The sequence below is a fragment of the Odocoileus virginianus genome, chromosome 33, assembly GCF_023699985.2.
Source record: "Odocoileus virginianus isolate 20LAN1187 ecotype Illinois chromosome 33, Ovbor_1.2, whole genome shotgun sequence".
In the NCBI taxonomy this organism is placed as follows: Eukaryota; Metazoa; Chordata; class Mammalia; order Artiodactyla; family Cervidae; genus Odocoileus; species Odocoileus virginianus.
In genome coordinates this window covers 39,691,202-39,713,897 of record NC_069706.1, presented here as the reverse complement: position 1 = coordinate 39,713,897, position 22,696 = coordinate 39,691,202, and the positions used below count along the sequence as shown (strand labels likewise).

At 62.9% G+C, this 22,696-nt stretch overlaps 1 protein-coding gene across 5 annotated transcripts in view; it reads left to right on the top strand.

Annotated features, from left to right (window-relative positions):
- Positions 1-22,696, top strand: part of ELFN1 (extracellular leucine rich repeat and fibronectin type III domain containing 1) — a 90,191-nt gene that overhangs the window by 1,753 nt on the left and 65,742 nt on the right. For all 5 annotated transcript variants that reach the window (XM_070460556.1, XM_070460558.1, XM_070460559.1 and 2 more), the window contains exon 2: positions 22,271-22,439. The gene's annotated coding sequence lies outside the window, so the exon portion shown is untranslated. The remainder of the gene's footprint in view (positions 1-22,270; positions 22,440-22,696) is intronic.

Genomic DNA, 22,696 nt, shown 5'->3' with positions numbered 1-22,696 from the left:
AGGGGGGACGGGGGCCTGGCCCGGGGTGAGAAGCCCTCTCCCCACTGTGGGGCTGGAGCAGAGATGGCATGCCGCTGACCTGGGAGTGGAGGTCAGGCTGCTCTCAGAATGATTAGGAACATTCTCCGCTGGCCGAGAGGCCACGGGCGCCTCTGAACGCAGCACCTGGGCTGAGCAGCCGTGACGCTTCGATACACGCCCTTTGCTCAGACCTGTCTTCGCTCGGCTCAGTCCCAGCGTGTCTCTGTATTTACTACGCGCGCTTACATCCGTGCAGCCCACAGAGTCAATGTTTGAACATGATTAAATGGTACCTGGAGTCCCTGACACTCAGCATCGCTCTTCCGCTCTGTCTGACCCTCCCGAGACTCGTCTGAGTCAGTCCACGTCTGGTTCACGATTGCCTGTTTATGTTAGCTGTGGTCCAGGGCTCCTGTGCGAACGTCATTCACTCATGCCCCTCTGAGTACACACAGTGCTCTTCCCACGCTTTTCCGTCGCACGCCGGTCCCGCACACGCTGGCGCGGAGTTCAGCTGTGCGGCCAGGAGTTCAGCGGCTGGGGCCCGGGCAGGCGCGTGCAGCTCCAGCAGGGTCCCGGACGGTCCCTGAAGTGCCGGCTGCCCTGCCCTCGCTGGGAGAGTTCCCCGGGCTCCAGAGCCTCACCAGCACTCCCGTCTGCGGAACCTGAATTTTTGCCCACCTGGTGGTTCTGAAGTGGGGTATCCTGGTGATGGTGGTGCCCGTGGGAGAGCGGGCCGCCAGGCTCCCTGCTCCCGGCCCTGCTCCCGCCCCCGCCAGCTCCCCGGTTGTCCTTCTTCTTTACTGTTGTTCAGGAGCGCAGGGGTCCTCCGTGTAGCCTGGGCATTAATCCCCCGCTGGTGACGCGTGTTGTGAACGTCACCTCTGCGTCTGGTGGCCTTATTGCTGTGTTTATGGCGTGCTCTATCACACGGAGTTTTCTCATTTTGCTCTGAGTGGATTCATCCTTCTTTCCCCTGGTGATCGGTGCCTTTTGTTTGTTTAAGGAAACTTTCTCCGCCCGAGGATGGTAAAAGAACGTTAGCGCTGCACACTCGGGTCTGTAACCTTCGGGGACGCACCTCGCGCTGACATGAGGCGGGGCCACACCAGGGGGTGTCCGCCCAGAGGACCGACTCCCCGGGCCCCCCGCACTGCTCGACCGTCTGCCCCTCTGCCCCGTGTGACGGCCCCTCCTCGTGACCCACGGGCTGGTCTGTGTTCCTGGAAGCCCCGAAGGAGGGAACAGCGGATGGGAGACAGGGAAGGAGGGCTTGGGGGATTAAGGAGGCCGCCTGCGATGGAGGCAGCTGGGACGGACACTGTGGGAGGTGGGGGGGTCCTGGGGGGCACTCTGGGGAGGCCGGACAGCTACGTGGAACCAGACGCCGCAGGGACTAGGGTGGCTTGGAGGCCCTGTGAGGACGGGGCCGCTCCCGAAGGTCAGGGGCCATGCCTGGGGGCAGCTGGCCTTGAGGGCAGGTGCTCCCGCCCCCCGCCCACCCACACCCACACACCCACATGGAAGAACTCAGACCCTGGTCTGCGGGGGAGAAGGAGGGAGCCCACGTGCCCGCTGCGGGGAGCGGCGCCTCAAGGCCGACCTTCAGCTGAGTTACAGACGCTCGTAAATCTCCTTTGCTCACACCTCAGCTTGGGGCCAGCGGCTGCATCTCATCCCCTCTCCCAGGGGCCACGTGCTCTCCCAGAGCCTGGGATTAAGCACCGAGAAAGACGGGGGAACCCTGGGCTGGCCGGAGGGGGTGGGGCCCCAGGCTGCCTGTCTCCCCGCTGCCGTCCTGGGCCTGAAGTTGGATCTGGAGCCGGAGAGCTTTGGCCTGGGAGCTGGGGGGCAGGCAGGGGAGATGATGGGACCTCAGGTCTCGGACTCTGGGCTAAGCCGTGGCTGGGGAGAGGCAAACGGCAGCCCCAACGCCCAGCGGCTGGCGGACGCCAGGCAGTTATAGAGTGCAGAGGGCCCCCTGTGCGGCCTTCAAGGCCCCTTCCAGGCCCCGGTCGCTCCCGCCCATCACCAGGGAGATTAGGTGTGAGGCGGCCCGGCTGCCCTCTGAGGCCACTGAGCCCCTGGCATTAGGCATCTCCTTCTGACCTTGGGAGGATTTGGCGCGGCGTCTGGGCTGGCCAGGTGGGAGAGGGTGGCCCAGCGCTGGGTCAGCCCCGGAGTCACTGCTCCACACGCCCTTTCAGCACAGGCCCTAGACAAAGGCTTCCTCTGAAAAATGCCGTAGTTAAACAGATAATCACAATCAGCCGCCAAGATTTAAACTGGAGAGGTTTTAATTCAAATCTGATTTCTGCTGGCACTGGCCAGGTAACTCTGGCTCGCTGGGGCCCGTCAGAACCCGCCCAGGCCCCTCCAGGGAGAAACCGCCAAAGCCCTCCCCGAGCCCCCAGACCCCCGGCCCTGCTCACACGTCCACCCCCCAACCCTGGGCCGTGGCCCCGCTGACACGTCCCGCCCCCACCCTGGGCCGCGGCCCCGCTCACACGTCCCGCCCCCAACCCTGGGCCGCGGCCCCGCTCACACGTCCACCCCCCAACCCTGGGCCGTGGCCCCGCTGACACGTGCCGCCCCCACCCTGGGCCGCGGCCCCGCTCACACGTCCCGCCCCCACCCTGGGCCGCGGCCCCGCTCACACGTCCCGCCCCCACCCTGGGCCGCGGCCCCGCTCACACGTCCCGCCCCCACCCTGGGCCGTGGCCCCGCTCACACGTGCCGCCCCCGACCCCGGCCTGGCCCCGCTCACACGTCCACCCCCAACCTGGGCCGCGGCCCCCGCTCCCGTCCCGCCCCCCGCCCAGGCCCGCGCCCACCCTGGGCCGTGGCCCCGCAAAGTCCGCCCCACCCCGCCCCCCCCTCCAGGGCCCCCCACCGTCCCGCCCCCCCGCCCCGCCTGGGCCCCGGCCCCGCTCACACGTCCCGCCCCCGCCCTGGGCCGCGGCCCCGCTGACACGTCCCGCCCCCGCCCCGGCCCTGGGCCCCCCGCTCACACGTCCACCCCCCAACCCTGGGCCGCGGCCCTGCCTCTCCCGCAGTTCCTCTGCTCCAGCCACGCGGCCCGCCCTCCAGCTGCCAGGTGGGCTGCTGCCCCAGGGCCTTCGCACTTGCCGCTTCTCAGGCCCTCCGTATGCCAGGTCCCTCCTGTCGTCTCTTTGCAGTCAGCCCCCCAGCTTTCCCACTTCTCAGCACCCCTTTTGTTTTTGAGTTTCTTGTTTGTTTGTTTACATGTGGATATCCAAATGTTCCAATATCATTGAGTGAAATGATTGTCCTTTCTCTTCTAAGTTGCTTTTGTCAAAAATTAGTTGTTTATGTCTATTTCTGGATTCTATTCTGTGTCTATTTGTCCACATTATACCAATACCTCACTGTCTTAATCACTGTAGTTTTATAATCTGTCTTGAAATCAGGTCGTTAGTGCTCCAACTTTGTGCTTTTTCAATCACTTTGCCTCTTCTAGGTCTTTTGCATTCCACATGAATCTTACAAGTAGCCTGTCAATTTCTCAAGACAAAACCAAACCAGACCCGGTGCGGACTTGGACCTGTGGTAGCTGGCAGTTGTTAAGGCTCATACTGTCTCCTCCCCTGCAGGCCGACCCAGGAGTTCCTCCTGCTTTTCCCTGGTGTGGTCCCTCCGCACTGCGTCCACTCGCTGAATCTACTTGCTCACGTTTCTGGACCCCCACACAGAGACCCCAGCCCTCTTGCATCACCCATGGAGTTTCCTGGTGGGGGAATCATCACATTCTCCACCATCCACAGAGTCTATTGGAGTTGGGTACATGGAAGAGTTTTTCCTAAGGTTTTGATATTTCCAGACAAGTTCATTACATTATGTACTAAAATTATTAGGATGCTAGTGGGGTGAGTGCCTAATGCTGTGAGTTCCCGTCCACCCACTCATCCGTCTGCCCACCCATTTTTCACCTCCATTGATCCATCCCCCATCTTTTATCTACTTACGTATTCATCCACTTATTTTTCATCCTTTACTCATATATCCTTCCCACCCATCTTCGCATCCGTCCATCTACCCCCCATTCTTCATCTGTTCACCCATCCTTCTTCCCATCCATCCATCCATGCATCCACACCCCATCTTTGTCTGTTTACATATTCATCCGCTCTTATTTATCCTTAACCCATCCATCCTCCCCACCCATCCTCCCATGCATCCATCCTCCCACCCCCCCTCACCCACATCCTTCCCTCTCCCACCCACCTTCACGTTCTCCTGGCCCTCCCTTCCTGATCGCACACTCTGCTGGACACTGAGGCTCAGACGTATTGTCCAGGACCTAAGTTTCTCTCTCTTTAAACAAGCAGGTTGATTGAACTGATTTTCCGGGGCCCTCCACACTGTATTTTTCTTTGATTCCTATGTAAGGATAGCCAAAACTGGAAGCTGAAAGGTTTGCATTATTCCCACAAGAAGGGTGAGGCACTGGGCCAAGTGAGGGAGGGGGTTTCATGCCCACTGTCTCAGGGACAGTCACAGATGGCCGCTTGCCCCGTTTGAGCTGAGACCCCAGGAACGCAGGTCGCCATCCCAGGGCAGGCACGGTGGGTGTGCCTAAGACCGCTCCTCTTGGCCTCAGGTGGCATTACCTGGGCATCCAGGGGTGCCCCACACTGTGTCCGGTGGGAGCCTCCAGGTGCCCCAAGGAGGCAGTGGCTTAGCACAGAGGACCCGAGAGGCATGCAGAGGGGGCCGCTCGGGCCCGAGGGGCAGGGCAGGGGTCTGGGGAAGCCTCAGGTTTATATTTTTTAATAATTTTTATGTGTGTATTTGTGGCTGTGCTGGGACTTCACTGCCGTGCATGGGCTTCCTCTAGTTGCAGCAAGCAGGGGTTACGTTCTAGAGGCGGCGTGAGGGCTGCTCATTGCAGTGGCTCCTCTTGCTGCTGAGCAGGGCCTCTGGGGCATGCAGGCTCAGTACTTGTGGCCCGTGGGCTCAGTAGTTGCAGGTCCCAGGCTCTAGAGCGCAGGCTCAGTACTTCTGGCCCGTGGGCTCAGTACTTGTGGCCCATGGGCTCAGTAGTTGCACTCCCAGGCTCTAGAGCGCAGGCTCAGTACTTCTGGTCCATGGGCTCAGTAGTTGTGGCTCCTGGGCTCTAGAGCACAGGCTCAGTAGTTGTGGCTCCTGGGCTCTAGAGCGCAGGCTCAGTACTTCTGGCCCGTGGGCTCAGTAGTTGCATCTCCCAGGCTCTAGAGCGCAGGCTTGGTACTTGTGGCCCGTGGGCTCAGTAGTTGTGGCTCCTGGGCTCTAGAGCTCAGGCTCAGTACTTGTGGCCCATGGGCTCAGTAGTTGTGGCTCCTGGGCTCTAGAGCGCAGGCTCAGTACTTGTGGCCCGTGGGCTCAGTAGTTGTGGCTCCCGGGCTCTAGAGCGCAGTCTCAGTACTTGTGGCCCGTGGGCTCAGTAGTTGTGGCTCCCGGGCTCTAGAGCGCAGTCTCAGTACTTGTGGCCCATGGGCTCAGTAGTTGCGGCTCCCGGGCTCTAGAGCGCAGGCTCGGTACTTGTGGCCCGTGGGCTCAGTAGTTGTGGCTCCCGGGCTCTAGAGCGCAGGCTCAGTACTTGTGGCCCGTGGGCTCAGTATTTGTGGCTCCCAGGCTCTAGAGCGCAGGCTCAGTAGTTGTGGCCTGTGGGCTCAGTAGTAGTGGCTCCCAGGCTGTAGAGCGCAGGCTCGGTACTTGTGGCCCGTGGGCTCAGTATTTGTGGCTCCCAGGCTCTAGAGTGCAGGCTCAGTACTTGTGGCCTGTGGGCTCAGTAGTAGTGGCTCCCAGGCTGTAGAGCGCAGGCTCGGTACTTGTGGCCCGTGGGCTCAGTAGTTGTGGCTCCCAGGCTCTAGAGCGCAGGCTCAGTAGTTGTGGCTCCTGGGCTCTAGAGCGCAGGCTCAGTACTTCTGGCCCGTGGGCTCAGTAGTTGCAGCTCCCAGGCTCTAGAGCGCAGGCTCAGTACTTGTGGCCCGTGGGCTCAGTACTTCTGGCCCGTGGGCTCTAGAGCACAGGCTCAGTACTTGTGGCCCGTGGGCTCAGTAGTTGCATCTCCCAGGCTCTAGAGCGCAGGCTCGGTACTTGTGGCCCGTGGGCTCAGTAGTTGTGGCTCCTGGACTCTAGAGCTCAGGCTCAGTACTTGTGGCCCATGGGCTCAGTAGTTGCATCTCCCAGGCTCTAGAGCGCAGGCTCAGTACTTGTGGCCCGTGGGCTCAGTAGTTGCAGCTCCCAGGCTCTAGAGCGCAGGCTCAGTACTTGTGGCCCGTGGGCTCAGTAGTTGTGGCTCCCAGGCTCTAGAGTGCAGGCTCGGTACTTGTGGCCCGTGGGCTCAGTAGTTGCATCTCCCAGGCTCTAGAGTGCAGGCTCGGTACTTGTGGCCCATGGGCTCAGTAGTTGCAGCTCCCAGGCTCTAGAGCGCAGGCTCAGTACTTGTGGCCCATGGGCTCAGTAGTTGCATCTCCCAGGCTCTAGAGTGCAGGCTCGGTACTTGTGGCCCATGGGCTCAGTAGTTGTGGCTCCTGGGCTCTAGAGCTCAGGCTCAGTACTTGTGGCCCATGGGCTCAGTAGTTGCATCTCCCAGGCTCTAGAGCACAGGCTCGGTACTTGTGGCCCGTGGGCTTAGTTGCTCCACTGCACGTGAGATCCTCCTGGACCAGGGATCAAATCTGTGTCTCCTGCACTGGCAGGTGGATCCTTTACCACTGAGCAACGAAGCCTCAGGTTTATTTTACCCTGGGGTGGGGTCAAGGCCGGTGGGCCTACAGCTTCTGAGCTGACGTCGTCAGTGACCGGAAGCCCTGTTCCATCACCGCACCCTCTGCCTCCGCCCGTGCACACCCAGGGCTGTTTGCACCGACCCCGGTCTCCCTGGCCAGGTGGGGGGAGGGCTCCCAGCTGGAGGGAATGCTAGGGTCGGGGGCCAGGGGGAGGTAGCTGACCCCATCCCGTCCACCGTGGCTCCAGTACCTCCGGGCTCCTGGGGCTCACCTGCCCCCCAGCAGCCTGGGCCCACTTGTGACACTGTACACTCTGGAGTTAATAACAGAGGCTTTTTATCTTTTCCGCAGTTTTCTTGTTGCTCTGTGGCCTCTGCCCATTGAATTGGGGCCCCGGCTGCCTCAGGGGGGAGGCAGACACAACCAAGAACAAGGAAATCAATTGACTTTCTGGATGAATTTTTAAAAACGCACAGCAGAGGCAATATTCTGAAAGCGCAGAGGATTTCTTTTGCAAGAGCAGGGCTTTTCGAGAAAGGAAGCGTTTTTGAGTGAGAACACAGACTTTATTGCATAAGCCACAGATGGGGGAAACTGTGTGAGGGCTTTTTCCTGCTGAAAGGGGCAATAACTGGACAGGGGAAGGCAGAGAAAGGAGACCCGAGCCCCCCTCCCAGCCCCTGCCTGGGTGAAGCCACGTGGAGGCAGCTGGTGGGAAATTGGGCGAGTCTGGGGACTCTCAGGGCGTGAGGCCTGTGCTTGCTTGCGCCTTCATGGGGAAGCTCCTGCCTGACGCCGTCACGGGGGGCTCCCGGGCTGGGGGAGGTCCCGTCCACTACTTGGGCAAAGATGTGTATTGTTATGACTGGCATTTTTTGTTCACAAAACAAATGTGTTGTGTATTTTCTATCTCTTGCTGCATAACAAATCTCCCCCAGATTTAGTGAAGGACAAGGACACATGTCACCTCCATAATCTCAGGAGCGTCATCTGGGGGCCAGTCAGCTGGGTGGGTCCAGCTCAGGGGCTCTCCCGGGGCTGCATCTGGAGGCTTGACCGGGGCCGGAGCGCCCGTCCACCCGGCTCAGCGTCAGTGCTGGCTGGTGGCTGGGGCTTCGGGTCCTAAACCAGTGACCCGGGAGGGTGAGGGGGGAAGTCCAACGCCTCCTGGTCCATTCAGCGCAGGAAGAGACAGCAGTGGGCGTGGGTACCGGGAGGGGCGCGTCCTCCGAGGCTGCGGCGTGTGAAGGCCTCCTGGGCTCCAAAGCGCTCCGCACACACGCACAGTAGCTCGTAGCCCCTCCCTGAGACGGTCCAGTTTTCTTGCGAAGGGACTGGGGTGGGGGGGCGGCTTTGAGAGTCTGGTCTTGCTGGGCCCCGAGCTGGGTCTCCAGAGTTCATGGGGCCAAGGAAGTCATCTTGGAGGAGCGGTCCAACCGCAGCCCCGAAGAGTAAGGTCGCAGGTCGGAAGGAGGGGTCGGGTGTGGGTCAGCGAGGAGCAGAGGGCAGAGTGCTGAGAGGGGCAGGGCCGTGCAGAGGGTCTGGGACGTCCGGCGGAGCTGTCGGCCAGCAGGAACCTCGGGCCCCCGCGCCCCTGCCTCGGCATCCCCAGCCCAGGGCCTGGCCCCAGACGGTCCGTGGGCTCGGGGCCCCCCAGGTTTTGCAGTGGGGGCAGGAGCGCTGCTGGGTAGCCCGCTCCTGTGGGGGAGGCCTGGAGGCAGGGAGGCCCGGTGGAGGCTTGAGTAGCCCTCTGGCCTGGCGGGTAACCCTGGGGCTGGGCCTGCCTCGTCGTGGCCACCTGTGTGATTCAGGGTCCCCTCCCCTCCTGAGCCATCCGTGAACCACAGTAGATGCTTTCTGGAGGTCTGACCAGCCTGGGGGATCCATGTTCCAGTCTGATCTTGGGGCCGAGGCAGGGCCTGTGAGGTGAGGGGCTTGGTGGCTGTGAGGAGCCTGTGCTCAGCGCCCCGGGCCCCCCGGCTGGCCCGCAGATGTGCCAGGCTCCTTGTTCCTGGGCAGGGCTCCTCTCCCAAGGCCACCTCCTGCTGCTCCGCGGACTCTGCCAGTCTCTGCTTCCCAGCTCTCCCGGGACTCCTCGCTCCCAAACGCTGCGTCCGCAGGGCTCACTCTTGCTCTCCTGAGCAGCAGAGCCTCCCCTGGGGCCAGACCCCCGGCCGCAAGACGGGCACCACCACTTAGCGGCAGGGGTACCCCTCTGGGCCAGCACTGCGCCCCCACCCCAGCCACCAGCAGGAGCCAGACGCCACCTTGGCTGAGATTCTGAGGCCAGAGAGCTGAGCCGGCAGCCGGTCACCCCGACCCCTCCTCCCTCCTCCTCGCCACGCCCCACCCCGGACTCACCCGGGAAATGGAAATGTGAGACGCTTCAAGCCTCACTCTCCTCACCTTTAACATGGGCACCACCTGGTAACTGTTGGTCAAGTCCACTTATTCTACAGTCTGTGCCTTTTCTGTCACGTTTGAGAAATCTCTGCCAAACCCAAGGTCCCTACGATCTTCCCCCATGAAAAGGCAGATGGCAGACCTGGAGGAAATGCTTGTGTTCAGAATGTCTCAAGATCTTTCATAACCCAGTGACAGGAAGACTCTGAGCCCGCGGGTTTTTTTTTTGGCCGTGCTGGGCCTTGTCTGCCGCGCGTGGACTTTCTCTAGCTGTGGCAAGCGGGGGCTGCTCCCCAGTTGCGGAGCGGGGGCTGCTCCTTGCAGTGACTCCTCTCGTTGCGGAGCGCAGGCTCTAGGGCCCGTGGGCTCAGTAGTCGTGGCGGCGGGCTTAGTCGCCCTGTGGCAGGTGGGATCTTCCTGGACCAGAGATCAAACCCGTGTGCTCTGCACTGGGAGGTGGATTCTTAACCACTGGGCCTCCTGGGAAGCCTGAGCTCACTTTTTAATGGCAGCACGCCAGGCTTCCCGGTCCTCACCATCTCCCGCAGTTTGCTCCAACTCGTGTCTGTCGACTCGGTGATGCCACCCAACCATCTCATCTGCTGCCACTCTCTTCTCCTTCTGCCTTCAATCTTTCCCAGCATCGGGGTCTTTTCCAATGAGTTGGTTCTTTGCATCAGGTGGCCAAAGTATTGGAGCTTCAGCTTCAGCATCAGTCCTTCCAATGGGTATTCAGGGTTCATTTCCTTTAAGATTGACTGGTTTGATCGCCTTGCTGTCCAAGGGACTCTCAAGATTCCTCTCCAATGCCACAGTTAGAAGGCATCAATTCTTCAGCACTTAGCTTTCTTTAGGGTCCAGCTCTCACATCCATACATGACTACTGGAAAAACCATAGGTTTGACTGTGTGAACCTTTCTCAGCAAAGGGATGTCTCTGCTTTTTAATGTGCTGTCTGGGTTGTCATAGCTTTCCTTCCAAGGAGCAAGCGTCTCTCAATTTCATGGCTGCAGTCACCATCTGCAGTGATTTTGGTGGTTAGGAAAATGCAAATGAGAACCACAGTGCAATACTTTCTCATGCCTCCTAGAACGGCAAAGTGGAAAAGATTGACCGTGGCAGGCGCGGGTGAGGACACGGAGCCGAGGAAGTGGGGTGGGCGGCACTTTAGGAAGTCTGGCGGTTTCTTAAGGAGTTAAATGCACACCTGCCCTAAAGACCCGGCTGCTCCGCTCCTAGGTTCTCACACACGCCGTCCCAGAAAGGCAGCGCAGGGATGTTCCCAGCAGCTCCTGTGACCGGCAGACCGAGTGCCCCTCCCTGGGCTGTTGGGAGGATCAACTCTGCCGCTGGATGCTGTTTCCCGGGGGGGCTGCCCAGGTGGTGCTAGTGGTGAAGAACCCGCCTGCCAGTGCAGGAGACGTAACAGACATGAGTTCGACCCCTGGGTCGGGAAGATCCCCTGGAGGAGGACACAGCGACCCTCTCCAGTACTCTTGCCTAGAGAATCCCAGGCACAGAGGGGCCTGGCGGGCTGCGGTCCCTGGGGTCAGAGGGTCAGACAGGACTGAGCGCACGCGCTGTGACTTGGGCCTGCACCTGCGAAGCCCTGAATCTGTCTGCTTGTGCTGTCATCCTCTCGTCCGACTGAGAGTGCAGGGGGGGAGCTGAGGCCTGGAGGGGCGGAGTGCTGGCTGGGGTCAGCCGGTGGTCGGTGCCAATGCCAGAGCCAGCAGCCAGGGCTCTCACCGTGGCCAGCGGACGCCCAGCTCCCCTTCTGCCTCCGTCTTGGTGGGGCCGCTGGGCCTCCATGTCGCGGGCACACGAGTGTCTCCAAGCTCCCTCTTGGCTGGATGGCAGCAGCCCGGCCCATGAAGACAGAGCAGGGACCCATCCCCGACCCGCCCAGCTAATAAGCTCCCCATTAAGCCCTAACAGGCAGCACCCGCCCGAGAGCCCTTGCCGATCCGGGCTAAATTAATCCAAAAAGAGCCTCATCTGACATGGGGCCGGCTCTTCTGGGCTGCCCGAGGCGCTGGGGGAGCAGCACCCACCGCCCGGAGGAAGGGACCTCGTTTGAGAAGGTGCCGTCGCAGGGGCGGTCTGTGGGCAGGACAGGGTGTCTGTGCCCCCAGGATGGACCTGGGGGCCATTGCGTTGCTGTTTGTGACCAGCGTCACTTCCTCAGGCTGCCCGTGGGGGCTGTCCAGACACCACCCCTCAGCAGGGGAGCCAAGGGTCTGCTAGGGCTGTGGGGCGGGAAGGAAGGGAGGTGACTGTCCTCAGAGCTGCACCTGTGTGGCCCCCCCACGCTGCAGACTCACCCCGCCCAAAGCCCCCAGGATGCCAGCTCTGCCGACGTCCTGCCCGTGGCCTCTGAGGGCGTATCAGGTTGAGAACCCAGCTTCAGCTCTCCACGCCTGTGAAGGCCGGGGGCTTGCTGACCTGGAGGGCCGAGGAAGGGGGCCCGGCAGCCCAGGGGGCCTGGGCTGGAGGGGGCTCTGCTCAGCTGACTGAGGAGAACCTTTACCTCTAAGGTCTGACTGCCCTTGCATTAACAGGCCCTCCGCCGCCCCCATTCACCTGGTCCTCGAGTGGGGGGCCTAGGCTGGGCGATGCCGGGAAGCAGAGCAACATGCCCAAGCACTTGTGCTCCCAGCTCCGAGTCACGAGTGTCGTGTGCTATCCCCACACCTGCCGTGGGGCCTCCCCAAAACATCAGGGCCCCCAGGACCCGGCTTCTCCCCGAGGCTCAGCGCGGGCAGCGGACAGGCCCATTACAGACACCTCCCGGCCGTGCAGCTGGCCCGCACCGGTCGCCCGGCTGTCACCAGCCTTGGAGGGACAGGTCCTGGCCTGGGTGGGGCTAGAGCTGCCAGCAGGGGGCTCCTTGGCATTGGGGCGGGGGACGCACAGCCTAGCACAGCGTGGGCTCTGCAGTCCTGGGCACCCGGGCAGAGCAGGGCAGGCCGGGCAGGGCCTGGGGCATCTGACGGCCATGACCCCACCCTAGCCTCCCCCCAGAGGTCACCCCAGGACCGGGGCCCTGCTGTGGGGGTGCCTCCCCTGGGCCCCAGGCACGTGGCGGCTCCCCTTTCCCCTACAGGGAGGGCCTGCCACCACAAGGCCCTGGGGAGTGAGATGACAGCCCCCCACAAGTTCCGGGGGAGCCCCAAGTGATGCACATTGGTGAGGACCCCAGACTCCCTCCCGGGGAGAAGAGGGGCCCAGGGTCCCTCGGCTGAGCCCCTCCGCACCAGGCCGACGTGGGCCCATCAAAGTCTCCAAGTTAACAAGTTCAGGCCTGATGATTATTAACTAGATTCACAAAGTTGATGAAAAAAATCGGGATATAAATAAATATTCCTGGAGATATTCCACCTCCTGCAGGCATGAACTTTGAATAATTGGAGAGAATTATGCTGAGGACTAATCAGAATTTTTTTTTTTCTTTTGCTAATTACCTCTGGGTTTCATCAGTGTCAGAGTCTAATCAACTCCAGACATCTTAATCGACCCTTGGGAAACGTTGGGGCGGGGAGGGCTCGGTGTCACAGGGAGGGGGAAGGGGCGCTGGGCGTGCGGGGGTCCTGGCTGCAGACCTGCCCGGCCGGGCGGGGGCGGGGTGGGAGTGTGGGCGGCTCCCTGCGTTTCCGGGTCAGGTGCACGCCACCCAGGATGGGGGCTGCCTTGGGGGGCCCCCAGTCCTGGGGGGAGGGGGGTGGGTCATGGTGAGGCCTGGGGGCAGCTCAGGGTTCTGGCCGTCTCTGGCTGGAAGGAAGCTTTGCTCCCCTCGACCCCCCACAAGAAGACCGTTTGCGTCTGTTGAAAAATTGCTCCAGCGCCTGGGAGCAGAGGCCTGGGCCCCCAGTGGATGACGGCCTGATCACGGTTTTCATCCTGAACGCAGGGACTCCGGAGCTGTGGCAGCCGGGCCTGCGCGGCCGCTCAGCCCCTGCGGGGACGCCCACCCCCGGCCTCTCAGCCCGCGAGCAGGGCGCCCACCCCACCCCCGGCCTTTCTGTCGCTGGGGCTGCTTCTGGCCCCTTCCTCCTCATGTCCTTGCTCCCCAAGCCCAGGAGCCTTTAACTAGTTCCAGAGGGAAAACTCATCCACATGGAAATTCAGCTCAACATGGGGACCTTCTCCAGGGTCCTGCCTGGAGAGTCTGGTGGACAGAGGAGCCTGGCGGTTCACACAGAGTCGGGCACGCCTGAGTGACTGGGCTTGGCGCAGCACGTCCTCAGGAAACCAGAGCCCCCCAAAACCCCCAGGCACTCACGCCCCCTTCCTGCTCCCTCCCTTGTCAGGCTCCTGGGAGATGCCCCCATCAGGTCAGGTCAGGTCAGGTCGGGTCGGGGGTCCTCAGGCCCCCGCTGCCGCAGGGAGCAGGCTGGATGGACCCCCCACCCGTCCCTGCAGCCAAAGCCCACAGACCCCACAGGCCAGCAGGGGGATAGCCCCTCGGAGCTGGGTCCCTGGAGATGACCACCACGGGGTCCCCGACCCCACAAGGGCCCTGGACTTGGGGGCCGTCGTAGACCCAGGATGACTGAGGCGAGATGTCTGTCGGCCCCTCTCCTCTTCGGGACCCGCGAGGGTCATGGCTCCCCCAGCAGGCAGGTCCTGGCTGTGGTGATGGGTGGACATTTTGTCCTGTTCTCACAGCCCCAGAGCAGCTGGCTTTGCCCGCATTTCCTGGAGGTGCCCTGGACTGTGGCTCCAGGGAAGCCCACCCCTCACCCCATGTCGGCCTGGACGCGGCCCCTGATCCCGACCCCTGATCCCGACCATCCCTCTGGCAGCTGGCGGGGGGGCACTGAGGGTGGGAGCCGGCCCGGGAGCATCACAGCTGGGGCCGCTCCCTCCCCTGCAGGCCCGGGGGCACGGCCTCTCCCCGCTCTGACCCGGGGGCTCCGAAGCAGGCTCGCTCCGTTTCCTCCCGAACTTGCCTAAGTGGGGGCTGGGGTCTGGGGCACAGGGGCTTTGCAGGGAAGGCGCCCCGGGGCCCGGCCTTTGCGGAAGGGCACGCGGGGAGGATGCGCTGAGTGGTGTCCGGGAGGCCCCGGGGTGTGGGGAGGATGGCGGTGCCCGGGGGCGCCGGGAGGGCAGGGTCCCGGGGGCGGGGTCTGAGGGGGTTCCTCGGTCTCCGCCTCTGGCTCGCTCCTGGCCTCTCCAGGCCTGGCCGCCGCCTCCTGTCTTCCCATCTCTCCCACCGACCTCGCAGGGCTCCCAGCTGTGCAGGTGGCCCAGGGCCCCTGTGGGCACAGCCCCCACTGCCCGTCCCTCCTGGTGCCGCCCAACCAGCTGCCCCCGCAGCCCCTCCCCCACCCCCGTCAGGAGGCTGGAGGTCCGACCCCTGCCTCCCTCTCCTGGGGTCCCGAGGATTAGACACGCACAGACACCCCTGAGTCTGAGCCCTGGCCACCCCCATCCTTCTTGCCTCCCTGCCTCCTCAGCCAGACCTTGCAAGTCGATCATTTCCTTTTCTTTCTTTTTAAAAAATATTTATTTATCTGGCTGCGCCTGGTCTTAGCTGACCTTCCTGGCGCCACGCGGGATCTCTCGTAGCTGCGCCTGGCCCTCTCGTGTGGCCCTCGGGCTCTGTAGTTGCGGCTGCTGAGAACTCAGTTGCTCCGTGGCAGGTGGGCTCTTACTTCCCCGACCAGGATCGAACCCGCGTCGCTGGCGTTGCAAGGCGGGGTCTTAACCACCGCACCCCCAGGGAGGTTCCCACGCGGGCTCTTTGATCTTTGTCGGCATCTTCGGTTGTGACATGCATGCTCTTCACTTGGGCCTGCGGGCTCTAGTTCCCTGACCTGGGATCAGATCCGGGCCCCTGCTTTGGGAGCGGAGTCTTAGCCTCTGGGCCACCAGGGAAGGCCCGCAAGTGGATCATTTCTGATTCCTGCCAAAGACAGGGTAGATGACCACTGACCTGAGAGATTCTGGGCTCCTTTCTTGTCTTTAGACAAGTCAGGGGTTGGCACCCCAGTGACACAGGAGGGGGCCCAAGGAGAGCCTCCTGGTGGACAGGGCACCAGACGCTCCAGGGCCAGTCGTGGATGAACAGGGGACCCGCCCCGGCTCTGGCACAGCCCGCTCTGCACGTCCAGGAGGGACTTGTGCGCTGGCGAACTTTTCCAGGGGGAGTGGTTGACTCAGCAGGGTTCAAACCCAGATTGGATCCCCAGCCCGCACTCCCGGGGAGGGGCAGAGGCGGGCTGGGGGGTGTTCTGTGGTCCAGCTGCTCGGCCAGAGGTGGTGGGAGACAGAATGGCCTCCCCAACTCCTCCATGGGGGAGCCTGGATCTGGGGGTCTGGGCACTGATTGGTCCCCACAACCCCGTCCGGATCCTGGATTCCTGTGTGGCTCTGGGACCAACCTGCTGTCCCTGGGCCTGTTTCCCGTCTCCCATCCAGACTGGGTTCCACACGCCCCAGGCCCAAACACTGCGTAACGGTTTGGGCAGGGCCACCAGAGGCCGACCCCGCCCTCGCAGGGACCCTGGCTCCCGCTGGGCCCGCAGCAGGCCTGGCCTCCCTGTCCAAGCAGGACCATCCATCACGGCTCCGTGATGGATTGTCTGTCCCTCCTCCTGCCGCCGTGCCTGCTATTTCGGCTGCAGAATAATGTTTATCACTTCACACTACATGACACCCTCCCTCCCCTCCTTCCTTCCCTGCAGCCGCCAGCAGATATCGGAAGATTTTCTTGGGCTATTTTCATGATTTTAATTTTCCATCCCCCTTCTCCTCTCTTCCCCCTTATTACATTTTGGGCTCTTTTTGGGCTTCTGGAATGAGCCTACATTTTCCTGGTGATATTTTTTAATAAAAACCATCATTTATGATTATTTTTCTTCCCCACAAACTGTCAGCCTCCTCCCTGGATTTCCTAACAACACGGCGTCCTGCCTTCTCAGTCACCACGCAGAAGGGTGTCCGCGCCCGCCCTGACAGGTCCGGGGTTTGCTCCAGAGGCCCCCCTCAGCCTGGGGCCCTCCCGTCCCCCTGCCCTGCCCCATCTCAGCGCAGCCCTGGTCTCCCGAGTCTTATCGTTTCCTGAAGTATCACCCGCAGCTTTCTCAGACCCGACTGTCAGAGGCACTGAGGTCAGAGAGGAGGTGGGGCTGCCTCGCGGCTCCTGACAGCTCAGGACGACCAAGGACGCTGTTCCTCCACTGAGATCCCGTCTGACCTGCAGGCGGTGCCTGGTGACACGCGGCCTGGGACGGGGCCCCTCCTCTGAGACTTCGTTTCTCCCCTTTAACATACAGAGACATTCATTCAACAGCCACAAATTGAAGGCCTACTGTGTGCGGGAAGAGCCGCATGCCTGTCCTGGCGTAGGAACCAGCCCAGATGTCATCTTCCTGTATGCCAGACCCCGCACCCACAGACTCACGCAACAGAGCCCTGGGCTGTCCCAGGTTTCGCTGTGTGACCTCGGGCAAGGTGTTGCCACTCTCTGGGCCGCCCTTGCTTTCCTTCCCTGGACTCCCTCCACCCCTGACGTGGATTCTGACCTCATCAGCCCCCAGAGGGTCCTGTCTCCAGCAGCTGCAGCCTCCTCCCAGCTCATCCTGGCTGCTGGCCAGTTACCCACACCAGCCAGACCAGCTGAGGCTCCCGGCTGCTCTGCCCTCGCCAGCTGTGCCCAGGAGCCCACATCCACGGCGGGGAGTGGCCACATGGCCCTCCCATCCTGGCCAGGCCCTCACTAGCCCTGACTCCTTGCTGACCTTTGCAGAGGGGCCCTGTTGGGTCCTGTGGCAGATGGGCTCAAAGCCCAGGACCTCTGTCCGGGTTCTGGGCAAGCGAGTGGTGGGTTCTTCCTCCCAGCCCAGTGTCTCCCTTATCAGTGGTAGAGATGTTTCTATGAATATTCATGGAATTCATGAATATTCACGCTGGTAATGCCGCACTCCCCGACACCCCTCGCCCTTGGGCCCCTCCACAGCTTTCCAGGCTCCTGCACCCTCTCCTCCCCTCAACCTCTGCCTGCGGGCGGCCTTACCTTCTTAGCAGGGAGGCCTGGATCCCTCGTCCTGGAAACCTGGGTGGGAAAGAGCCCTGACCTGGTGCCCAGGGGTCCACACTCCCGCCTCCACTCTGACCCCACTCCCCACGAAAGGGCTGGCCTCCCCAGGCCTCAGTTTCCGTTCTGACCTCCAGGGGCCCTGAGGTTCAGCCAGGCTGAGGGCGCCGGAACAAACGTGCCGTCTCTGGTTCCACTCTCTGGGCGAGCGCTCTATTGTGTGGGGACAAAGCTGGGGGCTCGGGTTCTCTGGGGACAAGCCAGGGGGCCTCGGGTTACCCAGGCAGTAACCAGAGCGGCCTGGGGTCCGGTGTTGCGGGCCCACAGCCAGAGCCTGCTCACCTGGCCATCCCCCGGGACAGGCGAGGCACAGGTGGGCGCTCACTTTCCGGGGTGGGGGGGCTGGCTGACGGGGCAGCACGTTCCGGAGGGTGAAGAGCTGCTGAGGCGACTCCGATCCTCCAGCCGAGTTCAGTCCCCAGGTCCACGGGCGGATCCGAGAGTTCACCCCCAAGACGAGGTCTACCTCGAAAGCTTCACTGTCCCAGTGCCATCCAGACACGGAGGGAAACAGGGCAAGAGTGGCAGAGATACTGCCGAGAACTCAGCTCTGGAAGCCGGGGAGGGCGGGGGGGGCAGGGGTAGGGTGAGCCCGGACCCCCGACCCGTCTCTGGCTGGGGGATCGGCTGCAGGGAGTCGGGCTCCCGGGTCGCTGTGTGCCCTCGGGCAGCTGCACCCCAGGGTCTGTCTCCGCCTCTCCCGCTGCATTCAAGGCCGAGCTACCCTCCCTGCTGTGGGACAGCCCCACTCTGAGGGCATTTGGCCATTTGTCCCAGCAGGACCCACCGTGGGGAGCCATGACACGCATGACCCACGGCAGAGCTGAACACCTCGGGCTTCCGAGAGGCCAAACACTGCCTCAGTGCCCTGCCCATAGCCCCAGGGTGCTCAGGGCGAGCTGCCCACCCACGCCAGCCCTCCAGCGGCTCCTCTCTGGGCAGTGTCATGCGTGCCAACCCTAATCCTAACCCTGACCCTCCTCGCTGAGGCTCCCTCTTTGCCAGTCTGACTCTCACTGGGCTGCAGGCCATGGGCATCTGAGGTTCCCAGCCCTGTCTCCTGCTGATGGGCCCACCTCCCAGACAAGAGGTAAGCCTCAGCCTGCAGGCCATTTCCAGGGGTGAGGGGTCTCCAGCAGGAGCAGAAGAGCAGCTAGAATTGTCAAGAAGAATAAACCCTGACCAGCACTTCTGGAGAAGTCCAAGACCCTAGGCCCCCTCGGTCTGTTGGTCACCAACCAGATTCCATGGACGGCGGCCTCCTTTGCACTTGAGCGAGCTGAAGGCTCTGGGGACCCTGTGCTCCCAGCGCACACTGACCACGGTCCTGGGGCCCTGCCCTGCTCCCTGCGGCAGCGTGGAGGCGGAGGCCCAGGGCCGGAGGGTGCTCGCCCAAGGTCACATCGAACGCATGTGGGGCCAGGTGGACGATGGGCACTGGGCACTGGCCCCGGGGGTCTCACTCAGGCCGGCCCGCGTGAGCGCCGCGGCGGAGACCCAGCCCACTTCATGCTGTTTGCCTAAATTTGTCTGACTCTGTCTTCCCGCGGGAGCCACTCCGCCACCGCGACATCTGTGGGGACGCGGCCAAGGAATGCCTAATGAGGGCCCGCGTGGCCGCGCCGCGGAGCACGGGCCACACAGATGGCTCATCATGGCCCGTTTTTATTAATTACTGCCTCCGCGTGATACGATTGGCTCACGTGCCCCGGGCTCCTTGGACGCGCCATGGGCCCAGCTATTCTGGAAGAAGAAATGGGCCTTCATTTACATCAATGCGCGTTGCCTCCCTGCTTGCTTTGAGCCACAGACACTGCTGGCTCCGCTCAGCCCCTGGGATGCTGGGCTAGGTGAGGAGCAGCGGGCGTGCAGCTGCCACCTGCCCAAGGGGCTGGGGGGGTCTGGGGGGCTTGGAGGGGTCTGTGCGGGGCAGGCCTAGAGGGCCTGGGGGACCCCAGCATGGGGTGTGGGCGGGCAAGGAGATGCCAGGGCCCTAGGGGCCCAGCCCAGGGCTGAGGCCTCCTAGAAGGCCCTTCCTGCTGGCCTCAAGCCTGCAGGCCCGACGGGGCTTGGAAGGAGAGTGTCTTTCATCCCCACCCTCAGACGTGGGCACCTGGCCTTGTGAGGGCCTTGGGGCCCGCGGACCCCTGGCACCATGAGAAGCTGTGGGTGTTTGAATGCAGCTCCACAGCCTCCCTCCCGTACGCAGACCCCAGCTGGGGGCTCCCTCAGGCTCGGGGGGTCCCACAGCCCAGCACGGCCTCTGGCTGGCAGGCGTGTCGGCTAAGACCCCCGTCCCTGGGCCTCACAGACTCGCCTGCAAGGCGGGGGCACGTCCTCCTGGAGGGCGGGCGGCGGGGGGCCGCCTGCGGCTTGGCCGACGCTGCCGGTCCACCTCCGCCCTGGGCAGGTCTCTCGTTGCCCGGGAGCCTCCGCGAGCAGCGGTCATGTCCTGCGGGACCCCCAACAGAAAGGAAAGAAAGTGCACGGGGCAGGGACCCCCCATGCCAGACAGTCCTGCGAGGGGGCTGCTGACGCTGGCAACAACCGCAGCCCTGGGCTCCGTGGGGCCTCTCCCTGTGGCCAGGACACCGCGTTCCCTCGGGCTTCTGTGTGCGGCCTGTTAGCCCGGGAGATAATGGAACATGAGGCACAAGGTCTCCCGTCAATGAAAAGATGCTGCAGAGGCTTTTTATATCTTGTTTCTGTCACGCCGGGCCGGAGACTTATCTGCTGCCCCCTTGACAGTCACTCATAAAGCTGGGTCCCTGCCCCGCTGGCGTCCATCACAGCCTGTCCAGGGTTGCTCCCCATAAACCCGCAGAGCCCAGACCCTCGAGAGGTCAGCCCCAGGGGGCGCAGTCAGGAGAGCTGGGGCCGCCTTTGCAGAGATGTGGGGGAGGCGAGGATGCTGGGGTGCAGGTCATGTCAGAGGGGGCAGGCAGGGCTGGGCCGTGGGCTGAGCAGAGGCCAGGAGGACTTGGAGGTGGGCCCACCACAGGCTGCCCTGAGATGGCTCGAGGGGCAAGACAGGGTGGTCAGCCCTTGTCAAGACAGAGCCGGGTGGGACTGTAGGTAAATAGAAAGCCAGCGACTGCCAGGGCTGTGTGGTAGTGAGCTCCCCGACACTGGGGGAAATCAAGCACATCCTGGGTCAGGAAGCTTGAGTGGGAGAAGAAAGGCCAGTATCACCAGGGTGGGGGGTGTCCTTATCAAAAGTAATTGAGGGGAGCAGTGTCCTGGAAAGAAGAAGGGGAGGAACTATCTCCCACACCATCAGCACCTGGATGGTGGCCCAGGGCCTGGGCAGCCTGGCGGGCTCCTGGGGGCAGCTGTGGACCCCACCTGCACCCCGCAGAGGCATCGCCACTGGCCCAGAGGCAAGGGCAGAGGAGGGCGGCTGTGAGGGGCGCTGGACGCTCGCTGGCACGCCTGTGACCCACAGAGCAGGCCAGAGAGAGGGCGGCTGGCCAGGAGGAGGCCCTGGCCTCCTTCCCGAGGAAACGCGATCGATCGCTCCTGCGGCAGAGCGCCTCCTGCCCGAGCCTCCTGCTTGGGCCTGGACTGCCGTCCCCGCGGGGCTCGGAGTGCGGCCTGGCCGTGCGGGGCCTCTGGGGGAGGAGGGCAGCCGACTGCAGAGGGGATGGGCCAGTCGTGCGTGGATACTGCGGGGGGCGGGGTGGGCACTGTGCCCTGGGCCCTCCTGCCTCCCCCTCCCCTGGGTCCCGCCCCCCAGCCCCCGCCCACCAGGTCAGTTTAAAGCTCTTGAGGGGCACGGGGCTCGGGGGCCCCTCAACGTGCTCCCTGTCCAGAAGCCAGGGCCTGTAGCCCAGGTGGCCAGCAGTCACGGGCACTGAACCTGCCCAGGACACCCAGCCGGGCTTGAAGGACAGAGGCCCGGGCAGGCCAGCCTGGGTGTGAGAGGACAGGCCAGGCAGAGGCACCGGTGAGGCCAGGCCTTGAGGGGAGGGGGACCAGCACGCGCCCCCCACCCCCGGGCCCACCCTCCCGGGATTCTGAGCACGTATGCCCCCAGGCTGGGCCGCAGCGGGTCCCTGGGGAGAAGGGTGAGGCGGGGTCCCCGCTGGGTAGGCTGCAGGACTGCGTGCTGATGGCTTGCCTGCAGCTCAGCCCCGAAGCACTGCCTACGCGTGACCCGGGTCAGGCTGGTCCTGACCCCGGGGGTCACATGGGAAGAGGGGGCGGGCCGGCGCTGCGGCCTCTTCCGTCACGTGTGCGGAGGCACCCCACGTCTGCCTGTGGCCTCTGAGCGCCTTGTCTCGGGGTCTCCGGGGGGAACCGGGGGGACCCGACGGAGCGTGAGGCAGAAAGCCTCTACCAGTCTCCACACCCTGGGTCTCTCCTTCCAGGAAGGAAATCCTGGTGGCTGATACCATTTTTAAGAAATCAGATACCTCTCAATCCACTTCGACGCTTCCGCATGTCACCTTTGCTGTTTTCTGGCCGAGTCCTTCAACGAGCAGGATGAACCTGGGAGGGCCAAGTGGCCGCGGCTGGCACTGTGGCCCCGGCCTCTCATGATGCGGGAGGGGGTGCAGGGCCCTTGGGGACAGTGAGGGGCGGTTCTCCCAGCCCCACCTCTGAGGCCCCAGAAAAGTGGCCCCTTAGTTCCCAGCTCCTGGGCCTGACACAGGTGTGGGGCCTGCTCTGTCCGTCTGTCCTTCTGTCCCTCCTGCCGGCATCCAGGCTGCAAACGTTGGTTGGTCATGGATGGTGGTCCTGTGCTGGGTCTGGCAGGGACACAGACCTGACATCTCAATATCTCTGAGGGCAGGGCGCCTTGGAGGGGCCTGAGCCCCACTGTCTCTCCTGCACCCCCACCCATCACAATCCACATCCCTAACCGTCAAGAGGGACGATTCTGGGGGGAAAGAAACCACCATCATTCTGCCAGCTCTTTCTTCTAAGCACATGTACATTTTTGCTTTGCAAAACTGGATTGAATTTATTACTATGCGATTTATAATCTGTTGATTTCTCCACCTAACAGCACGTCATGTGATTTAGCCCAGACTCAAGACGCCAGCAAAGACGTGTGTTTCTGCAACCTCTGGCTTCCGAGGGGGCGGCATCACCCTCCTTTCCTCTGATCAGCATGCATCTGGAAGACGGCCCTGAGGATCAGGTGGGGAACGCAGGTGCAAGCAGCGGTCACACAGGTGAGCAGGAGAGAGGCCAGAGCGGAGGCCATGGGGGGTGCAGCGTGGGTGTACGACTCAGCACTGCTCCGCAAAACACACCAAGCCATGGACACGCATGCCTTCTGCAAAGCGGAAGGGAGCAGACACAGACAGGACACTCTCTGTGACCCCAAGTTTATGAAAGTCTTGTTGTTCAGTCTGTACGTCACGTCTGACTCTCTGCGACCCCATGGACCGCAGCACGTGGTCCTTCACTGCAGCAGGGCCTCCCTGTC